This window comes from Vicugna pacos, chromosome 11, assembly GCF_048564905.1.
Source record: "Vicugna pacos chromosome 11, VicPac4, whole genome shotgun sequence".
Classification (NCBI taxonomy): Eukaryota; Metazoa; Chordata; class Mammalia; order Artiodactyla; family Camelidae; genus Vicugna; species Vicugna pacos.
In genome coordinates, this window is record NC_132997.1 from 9,470,382 (window position 1) to 9,481,647 (window position 11,266).

Below are 11,266 nucleotides of genomic sequence, written 5' to 3' on the forward strand. Positions count from 1 at the left end.
GACTTCTGGGCTCCAACCAAAACTATGAATTGATAAATTACTGTTGTTTAAGCCACATTGCCCATGGTGCTTGTTATAGCATCTGGAGCTGACTAATACACTTCCTCTGAAGGTCTGTGCACTCTCATGTCAGGAGTGTAGTCTGCAAGTGAAAACATCCTTCTCCCTCCCCAGTTGGACTGCTTCAGCACCCTCAACCCTGTTTCCTCCTGGGACAGCCTCTCTGCCAGGTCCCGTTTCTTTGTCCAGGGAGCCAGATGACAGAACTCAAGGAAAGAGGAGAATGCTGAGGATCAAGAAGGGTAGGAGGCCCCAAAGACAGGAGCAGGATGAATCTTTCATTTGTTTTTATTTGGTTTTTCAGGCTTGGTTTGGGGAGTGGCAGCTGTTGGACTATTAAGCCAAGAAGGGACTTCTGAAAGCTGATGGGGCTGGGGGAAGGAAGGGGTGAAAAATTCCAGCAAGGAGACTGGGGTCTGAGGCAGAGGGAAAGAGCAGAGGGGCTTAGCAGGACACCACAGGGCCTGTCATGGGGCCTGGAACATGAACAGCAGTAAAAGACAGGTCTGTGGAGTCACAAAGCCTGTGTCAGGCCCAGGTTAGCAGCAGATTGCAGAGGTTGGTATGGAAACTGGGTCTGAGGAGCAGCAGACATGGTATCAGGGAGAGATGTGAGCGTCTGGATCTCATCGATCCAGTCAATGAAGTAGGAGACACTGGTGAAGGCACTGGGGTAGATGGGATACTTGCAGTCCAAGCCCCAGCTGGCCAGCCCCACCAGAACCCAGGCATTGGTGAGGTCACAGACAAGGGGCCCCCCAGAATCACCCTAGGAAAGAGAAGGAAGTTAGTGTGTGTAGCTTACCCAAATCTGAGAAGACCAGGTAGCAAGGCCAGGCTCATGAGTGTCTGCCATCAGGCTAACTCAAGTGGGCTTCTTTGAACGTCCAACCATCAGTCTCCCTCTGTGATCAAGGTCATTAAGGCAGGCACTGGAGTCATGCTTTAGGAAACTCCTGAGTGACCCTCAGGACAGTCATGGATCTAAATCTACAACACCTAGACTCTTGCTCCCAGGGAGGTCTTGGTGGTCCAGGAAAAGTCTGAGAAGGGACAGCTGCCCCAACAGGCCCAAGACGACTGGTCTGAGTGGAGCCTGGTAAGGTAAGGCCACTACAGACCCCAGTTCTTGCAAAACCCTGAGCTGCAGCAGAATATGCCCACTTGGGTCCTCCCCTTTTTTCATTCATTAATTTAGGCCTTTGGTTTTCTCTCAAATTCTTGGTTGAGCATCCTCAGAAAATACTCATACCCAGGCCTGGCAGAAGCAGCCAGCTTTGCTTGGGAAGCAGGAGGGGTTCCCCAGAAAGCTGTTGGGAATTACTGGAGTCCTGAAATACTGTCAGGGCAGGACCATCTGGTTGAAAATCCTCTCACTTCATCAGGAAAATGGAGGGTCTCATCCTTGGATGTAGGGGTAGTGGAGCAGGGGCCACAGCCATGCTTGCTGCTTTTCCACTCATCTGTCCAACATGCACATCAAGTATCCAGGGCAGCCTCCATCCTCGTGTACAGGGGTGAAATAACAAGGCTCCTCCCTTATGGTGCTTTTGTCAATAAGCCAGCTAGCCTGTCATTGTTAGATGTGGTGTGTGGAAATTAGCCATGAAAGGGACAGGACAAGAAGTTTGGAGGAAGAAAGATTTCCTGAGCTCAGACTCTAAACAGGAAAAAGCCTAACTTTCTGATGCAGGAGCAGAGGGATCAGTAAGTGCAGATGAGGAGAAGAGGGATGAGCCAGATGGAGGATGCTGGGAGGACCTGTAGGGCTGGGAAGGTGAATGGGCTCTAGCCTGATTGATTCCTTTGATGTTCTCAGTGAAATAAGGAGCAAAAGCTCTAGTTGAGAGGGAGGGGTGGGGGAAGCAGCAGCTTGAAGGAGAGAGAGGGGTGTATGGTGTGGCCAGCCAAAAATAACCCTCAAAGATGCCCATCCTCATCTCTGGAACCTGTGGTTATGTCACCTTACCTGGCAAAAGAGACTCTGCAGATGTGGTGGAGTTGGGAATCTTGAAGTAGGAAGCTTATCTTGGATTATCTGTGTGGGACCAAGGTAATCACAAGGTTCCTCATGAGGAAAGAGGGAGTTGAGAGGCCAGAGACAGATAAGGAGATGTAAGGACAGAAGCAGAGGTTGGAGTGATGTGCTTTGAGGAAGGAGGAAGGGGCTATGAGCCAAGGAAAGTGAGCAGCCTCTAAAAAGCCAGAAGAAAAAAGAAAACATTCTCCTCCAGAAAGAACGTGCCTGGCCAGCAACTTGATTTTAGGCTTTTGACCACCAGAAACCTAAAGTGATAAATTTCTCTCATTTTAGCAACCCACTTTGAGGGGATTGGTCTCAGCAGCCCCAAGAAAGTCATACATGAGGCTTTTTGGAAATAGGGAATGTCCCATCATCCTCTCCACTCCTGCCCTCTGTGGTCCCTGCCTGGAGTACCCCGGCCCTCCCCACAGTGTACTCACTCGTAGTTTCACAAGGCCAGGGGAAGACTTGGTCCTTGTCCACTCCAGGCCTCAAGGATTCACACACATGAGCCATGTGGTTGCTGATATTATGATAAATGGAGATGGGAAGGGCTCCAACAGCCTCCTGGCCCACAGAGAGCTCTCAGAAGGCAGAGGGAACCCAACACGAATATATCCCATGCAAAGTGAGCTGTGGTTTGCACTACTGTAGAGAAAGAGAAAACTGTGTATATGTGTGCATAAACTTGTGTGCATGTGTGTCTTGAGTCAGGCCAGGCCAGTGAATTATACCTTAAGTGAGAGAATTGTCTAAGACAGGCCCAACACAGGTACAATTAAGATAGGCGAGGGCAGACCAGGCCAGGACAAAGAAAGCCAACACTTGTTAAGTGCCTACTGAGTGCCAGGCACAGTATTCAAATTTTTATAGGAACCTTATTAAGTGGAGGCTGTTAGTGACCCCATTTCATGGATGAGGAAACTGAGCTAAGGCCACAATCCCAGTTAACAACACATTAATTACTGGACCCAGGTCTGTCCTACACCACAGTTTGAGTACTGAGTGTCCCTGTGGTCCTTCTCTCCTCAGACCTGTTTCTGGGTGCCCGGTGCAGAAGGAGAGACAATTTAGGGGAGAGAAGAGAGCCCTGGGTTGGAGGATGGGGGCCAGAACAGGTGATGTGGTAGAAGATGAATCTAGATGGAAACTCTCAGGTAGCCTGGGGTGACTGAAAGGCTAAGGGAGGCTGGAAGGGGCCATCTGCTGGGACTCCTAGGCATCTAGCTCAGTGGTGTCCTCAAGCTGGGGAGATCTAGAGGATGAGTGAGGTCAAGGGGCACTGTGGATGTCTGGCAGGCAAGCAGACAAGGGCTCCAGCCCTGAGCTCCATTGGCATGACCTCTGCAAGGGGAAGGCAGATGGAGGACAAGGCTGGATGTGGGGTCTAGGGTGACAGTCAGATGGGGATTCAGGAAGCAGTGGGCTGAACCCTTTGTTTCATATCTGGGTGCAGCTGACTCTGTGAGAAGGACAGGCCAGTCCAGACAGTCAGAAAGTCCATACCCATTGGTTAGGCCTGGGAAAAAGGAAACCTAGGTCCACCTCCCAACAACAGGGCAGGTTGCCAAGCTTCCTTCCTCAGGCTCAGCAGCTCACTGGGCCATCATAAAAACTGCTGTCAGCAAGGATCTCCCATAGGCCAGGTGCATCTCATCCCTCCTGTGTGGGTTTCCTGAAGTGACACAGCTTATCAACACAAACTGAGTGGCACTACAAACAACAGAAATGTATCCTCTCAAAGTGCTGGAAGCCAGAAGCAAGACATTGAGTGTCTCTGTGTCTATCCCCCCTCTTATAAGAACACAAGTCTTTGGATTTAGGACCCACAGTAAATTCAGAATGGTGTCATCTTGGGATTCTTATCTAGTCACATCTGCAAAGACTCTATTTCCAATTAAGGTCATATTCTGAGATTGCAAGTGGATACAGATTTAGGGGACACTATTCAAACCACTATACCATCCTTTCAACAATGCCATGAAGGAGACCTCAGAATCCCACAATGTGAAAAAGGACACAGGCTCAGGAGGTGAAAAGCCCACCAGAAGTTGCAGGGCAGGGACACATTGCAGGGCAGTGTCTCTAACTCTGGAGCCTAACACTCTCCCCTCCACTCCATGGTGCCATCTGTGTAAAAGATAAGATGTCAGCTTGGGAGGCTGGGCCCAAGGGGGATGCAGTGGGTTTGGACTCTGAGCACAGAGCCCCAGGTTGCTCTGCCTTAGTTTAGGTTGTCACTTTCCCTCTCCAGGCCTGTCTGCCCACCTATAACATGGGGCATGAACTTCACAATCCATATATGCAAAAGTGGACTCATATCTCGAATATGGAAAAGCATACAAATAGACCAAGAGCCCCTAAAGGAAAAGACAGACAACCCAAGAGAAAAATGAGAGGGGAAAGAAATCGAAGGGAAACTTTATAGAAGAAGACATCCAATGAAAATAAATATATATATGAGAATATATTTAATTTGTCATAAGGAAAATGAAGATAAAACCACATTAAGATCAAAATGAGAAAAGATAGAAAGTGTTAAGTGTTGACGAGGACAAAAACTCTCATCCACTGCTAGAATGAATGGCACTGTGGCAACCACTTCAAGAGGTTTGGTAATATCTGCCAGAGCTGAATATACACATATCTTTTAATCCAACAGTTCTCCTCATGGGCTTCTGTGAAATGCAATATGAAACATTTGGAAGTGAAATGAAATAGAAAGTTTGCAAACTACTAGTATACCGATCAAAAGCAGAAGTGACATAGAACTCAGTGCCTACAACAGACTCCTGTAAGGCAATGAGAATGAACAAACTATAACCACAGGCAACAGGAGGGAAGAATCTCACACATATAATGTGAAGCCATGAAAGACTGACAACAGAAATAAATTATACTTACAGAAAATTCATAATCTAAGGTGTTGGAAGTGAAGATGGTGGTTTTCCTTGAGTGCTGGTGGCAGGAAAGGGACATGAATGGGGCCTTGGGGTGTTGTTCACATGTTGCATCACTGTGTGAAAATTCATCCACTACACACCTATGAAAACAGTATGAATATACTCTTCTGTAAGTATGTTATATTTCAATCAAAAATTTAAAATATGCCTCAAAAATAGATGCTGTCTGAGGGTCCTTCCAGTAGATGCTCGCAGGTGCAAAGAGCTTAGGAAGGGGTAGCCTGGGGGACACTGCCAAGGGATGGAACCCAGGGAAGACACATAGAGGGAGGAAACAGGAAGTCCTGGGAGTTCTCCAGAAGGAGAGTAGAGGCAACACAGCCCCCAACCCTCCACCCTCAGCAAAACAGTAAGGACCTGAGAACAGGCAAGGGAAGAACAGAAATGGTCTCACACACTTGGCAGATGGCCTTTCCTGTCGAGAAGTCCCCAGTACACAGCATCTCCTCATGCACAGAGTAGTTCTTGCCTTTGCCAACTCTTTGTTCATATAACATATTACAGACCTTGTTCTCATTGAAGCCCACCTTTCCCTCCTCGATATGGAAGGGTTCGAGCAGAGGCACCGTGAGTATGAGGAGGTAAGAGAAGTGTGCTGCAGCTTAGCTACAAGCCACTCTACTCTCCCCACTATTCTTTACTGCTCACCACTCACCCCTGAGCGTGGGGTTTTCTCAGCACAGCTGAGCTCTCAGCACTGTTTCACTCTTGTACCTCTGCCTAAGGAGCCCTCTCCTGTTTCTCAAACTTTTCCGGTCTCATCCAGTTCCCTCTACCTCTCTCATAGCAACAGACCACAACTCTTTTCTCCCACAAATCCCACCAACACACACCCTTCACTGGTGCTTAGCAACCATCCACCAGCCTACTTACCCTTTCACAAACCATCCTATCCATTCTCCATTTGTCTATCACTAAACATTCTTTCCACCCACCAATCCCTCCATCTATCTTCCTAGCTTTCCTTTTGTCCTCTTCATCCACTCACCCTTCCATCCATTTGACCAACCACCCATCTTTTGGCCCATCTCTCCATTCTCCCCTCCATCTACTGATATGTCCACTCACTCCATCTCTCTACCCACTATCCTTCCACATACCCACCCACCCATCTTCCCTTACCCTCACTCATCTTCCCACCTACCCCTCCCCAATCCGTCCTCTCATCCAATCACTCACTTATTAATCTGTCCTCATGTTAAGTATTTTTTAGACACTAGTGACACAGGAGAACATTTTCAGTTCAGGGAGATCGGGTAAGTGAAGTGAATAAGTAGCATTATTTTAGATCTAATAAATGGTGTAAAGGAAATAGGGAGATGTGATATGAGGGGTTGCCTATTTTAGCTCATGTGAGCCAGTAAACCTCCTCAGAAGAGGAGCTGAATTGTTCATGTAAAAAATGAGTCATACCAAGATGAGCAAGCAGAGCAAGTGAGGCTAGGATCCCAGCCACGGTGAAGGCCCCGAGGTGGGGGTGGCTGCAGCATATTCAAAGCAGGAAGGAGACCTGGTGGTGGGGATGGCATGAGTGAGGGATGCAGTAGGAGATATGTAGGGAGGATTGGGGGCCAATGTTATTCAGAGCAAAGGTACGGAGTCTGGACTTTTTTTGAAGCACAAATGAGAAGGCACTGAGGGTAGTGAGCAGGGAACCAGAATGTCTCCTGCTCTAGAGCAAACATTCAGCTGTGTGGAGACTGAAGCAGAGCACACAGGGTGGAGCTAGGAGACCAGTCTGGAGGTGCTGGCAAGAAATGATGGTCGATGGGACCAAAGTGCAGCAATAGAGCACCTACCAGGTGCCAGGTACAGGGCACAGACTGAAATATTTAATCCAGAAAGACAAGGTCTCTGTTCTCAAAGAGGAAGCAGTCTCTCTGTGTGTATTTGTGGATATGGGTGTGGTGTGTTGTGTTTCTGTGAGTATTTCTGTGTGTGTGTGAGTATGTATGGTATGGGAATACTGGGGACATGGTTCTTCTATGACAGGGAGAGTTACTGACACACTAGCAGGCACATCCTACACAGTGAAGATAGGGTCCATCCAAAATGCCTGTAGACCTCTGCTGAGAAACACTGTACCAAGTAATTACAAATATATTTGCTTTTCCCACCTAATTACGCACCATAAGCATTTCCCCAAACCATAAGCAGTCCTCTCTTTAATAAAGACTCTTGCTCACAAGTCTTTGCCTATATTTCTCCTTTTTCAATCTTAAAACACTCAAAATTTTTCCTGCATTATTCAGTTCACCTAATAAGCCTACAAAGTAGATAGCTGACCTGGGTTGGGAGAAGAGCAAAGCAGGCTTCAGGGAGGTCAAACACTCTTAAGTCATAATAATTCTAACTTGATCCTGCAGGCTCAGAGGTCAGAGGTCATAAATGTGCTTTCTCTCCACTTTTCCCAAGAGCCTCCTATAGCAACGGGAAATCAGTGTGTCGGTGGCCTGGAACAAACCAGTCCCCAATCAAGACTTCTGAGCTGAATCAAGTCAACTCACATCCATGGTTGATTAAAACCTTAGAGTCAATAGTCAGAAAGACACCAAGAACCCAATTCTTGATTCCAAAAGTCAAAGATTTCCAAATTTTCAGAGATCTGGACTTAGGGAACACTGAATCTTTAGAATCACACACTTTCACAACTAGGACATCAGTCCAGTCCTTTTGATATGAGGCACGGCAAGCCAAGGACCAGTGGCCACTTTGCCTGGGGACTCCTCTGTCCTCCTCCCTTTCTCCTCCTCCCTGCCTCATCTACCCCTCAGCCTCTCCTATGCCCCCTTACTTTCCTCATTGAACACCCCCCAGCCAGATATTGCAGGATGTGTTACTGGGTAGCTGCATGTCAGCAGCTGGGAGGCAGGCGGGGATGACATAGGAGGTGAAATTCACAGGAAAGAGCAGCTGCAACACGGCTATGTCATTCCCAAAGGTTGAAATTTGTCAAAGTCTGGGTACATGATAATCCAACTCATGCATATATTCTGGGTGTGCCTGGTGTGCTAGTACAGTTGGGGTGTTTCCAAACAAAACCCGGTAGTTCTCCAGGATGTGAGATTTTTCTGGAGGAGGAAGGGTGTATTTTCACCATCATATCTGAGTGTGGGCTATCTCTCTTTCTTTGCATCCTCATCTAACTGCCCACAACCCTCTGCGCCCCTCTGCCCCCTATGATGCCAGGCAGCTTTTGTCTCCCCATTTCCAATGACAAGGAGCCCTTCTTTCTTGAGGCTAATTGATATTCTACTTACAACCACAGCATATGGCTTCCCCATCACACACTAGAATTGGAGGAGCATTGAATCTTAGGGCTGGATGGTGGAATAGGGGGAGTCATCAAATGAAGGCCTTTTTGATTGTACACAGAAGGAGTTCTGGTTCAATTCCAGCTCTAACATCAACCTTCTGAAGGCTCCCTACATCCCCCCTTCTGGCACCACACTTTTCCTGACCCCTCCTTTCTTTAAACATCTTCCTGTCCAAGGGCTGCTTGTCCACACGTTATAAGCACTTAGAACAGATTTGTTAAATGAGCAAATGAGCACAGGAAATGGGACCTTGCCTTGTTCCCTGAATACAAGTGGTGAAACATCCCACCTCCCTGAGGTTGCATGCATAGCTCATCCATCCAGACACCCTCCCCCTTGCTCCCCTCCAGCAAGCCCCTCCCTCTCCACACCAACTGGAGCACAGAGCTTCTCGTGACCTCCCACCACCATGTGGTCTGCCCTTCTCACCCATGTTGGGCTTTCTCTTCTGGCAGGATGGAGTCATGGTGAGGTGGGGGCTTGCCACCCTTAATGCCACAGAGGAGCATGCATGGAGTGTGGTACAAAGTAGGTATTGGCAGGACTCTAGGTTCTCAAAGCTCCAGCTCCTGGACCTGGGCTGTGATGCCCCTGCTCCCTGGAGAACCCTCTTCATCTGTTCAGAAGCTGGACACTGAGCCAGGCCCAGGATGAACAGTAAGTTAGACACCTGAGCAGCTGTGTCACTCTCCCAGGGAGCCCTATCTCCCATTTATGTAACCTGGCAGCAGGGTTCCCCCAATTCACACCAGTGACCACAGCTCCTTCTGGGAACTCAGTTTTGCACAAGTAAGAAGAAGAATGGCCCAGCTGCTGGCCATACACACAGTTCCAACTTCCTGCCTAGAGTCTGATACCCAGGAATGTGGGGACACTGAGAAGAAGCTGTGGTCTGAGGTTGGTCCACACCTCATGGCAGCCAAGACCAACACTATCAGTTTCCTGGGGTGTATCTGTGTTGGGGGACAGGTACAAGGGCTGAAGGCAGAGCATGAGGAGGATCAGACAGGTGAGTGGGGAGGATAGTCCAGGTGGAGGGTACACAGGTCAAAGGCAGGGATTACATGCATTTGAAAACCACAGACTGCCCCAGAGAAAAGCCCAGAAGACTGTTGTGGGATGCCCATCACCGCTGTTCTCCCCTTCCCCTGCAAGCCCCTCCCCTGCCAGCACCTCTGCTGGCACCCTAGGAGGGAGGACTCACTTGAGAAAGCAGTGGGCAGCAGAAACCAGCCAGTGGGAGTTGATGAGGGTGGCTCCACAGACATGCGAGCCTTGGCATAGCAGGCTGGCTTGCCATGGCCACTGGCCCACCACCACATCCAGGCCACCATAGATATTCCCTATCACCTTGGGTTTCCCGCACACTGTGGAGACACCCCTGCCTCCTATGACAGAGACACTGGTAGTACCTCAGATGCCACTACTAGGGAGGGCCTGTCCACTTCATAGATAGGAAAACCAAGGCCAAGCAACCAGAGGCCTAGCCAAAATGACAGGGTGCCACTGAGAACTGGACAGCAGAGGACAACTGAGCAAGGCCTTTGGAGATGAGGCCACAGTGGTCTGGTGGGTGGAGCAGGGGGACCAAGGGCAGCCACAGCAGCTGACACTGCAGCATCTCCATGGTGACGGATATCCCTGCATGAGCCTGTGAAGGGCTGGGCCATCACAGCCATTACTTCCCTCACTTAGCACACCTCAGTGCCTACTCTGCAGATCCAAAAACTGCAGGCCTCAGAGGTTGCCAATATTACTTGCTCAAGGTCATGGTTGCTAAGTGCTTCTGCCCCCTCCACTTCATCCCAGTATCTCAGGGAAATAAGTTCATAGGCAGAAGTGTGTGGTGCTGTGTGACCTCAGGAAAGTCACTCCCCCTCTCTGACTCAGGACCCTCCATTTCTAAAAGAGGGAGCGGGCTAATGAAGACAGCCCTTGTTCTAGGACTCACACTTGGAGGGCAGGGGTGTGCCTAGGCCCCCTGAGAGTGGGCATCCCGGTCTAGAGCTTGTGCTCCCAGGGCCTCAGGGAGGGAAGTGAGACCCCTGGGCCCCAGACTAAGGGCCACTTATTCAGCAGTCCTGGTGCTTTCCTCCAGCCAGCCTCCCAGCCTCAGGGCCAGACCCTGCTACCTGACCCATTCCAGAGCCCCACATAAGTCCTGGGGCAGTTCCCTCCCAGAGGCACCACGGTGGGGGCCTGTGACCCACCTGTGTTGAGGTGATCTCTGGGCTGCCTGTTTGGAGGCAAGGACAGAGAGGAGATGAGATACAGTGACTCAGGTCACCCAGGCCCTGGTCACAGCGCATCCCACTGAGGCCCTCTTGTGTAACCGGTCTCAACTCCGCCCTGAGGCCCCAGTTGCACCTGAGGCTCCAGGAGCCAACCACTGCCCATCAGGAGTCAGTGCACCACTCTTCACTGGCCTCTTCACACCTGGAGCCTGACCAGGGGTGGCCAGGTCCCTGTTGGAGGACCCCCACAGCTCCAGGGTGGCTGGGGGAAGCAGCAGCATCCAGAGGAGGGCCACAGGCTGGCTTTGGACTTCAAAGATCCACACCCTCATGCCCATTATCAAGCTTGCTGACCCCTGCCTGATCCCCAATTAACACCTGCCTGACCCTGGCCTGATCCTGGTCTTAACCAGCCTTGAGTCTGGCCCCTAAGCCTGGGCTCTGACCCTTCCCTGACCCTGCCCAAGCCCAGCCCTGCTCCCATTCTGGCCTTATTAACTGTTTAAACAGCTCTGTTGAGGTGTGATTTATATACCATGAAGTTCACTTATTACAAGGGACAATTCAATGATTTTCAGTACATTTTTATTTCTTTATTTTTATTTAAAGAAGTTTTGTATTTTAGAGTAGCTTTAGATTTGTGAAAAAGTTGCAAAGACAATGCAGAGT

At 49.5% G+C, this 11,266-nt stretch overlaps 1 pseudogene; it reads right to left on the minus strand.

Moving 5' to 3' along the window:
* Positions 1–527: 527 nt before the first annotated feature.
* On the minus strand, positions 528–10,929 carry LOC140699542 (putative serine protease 47; annotated as a pseudogene).
* Positions 10,930–11,266: the final 337 nt, after the last annotated feature.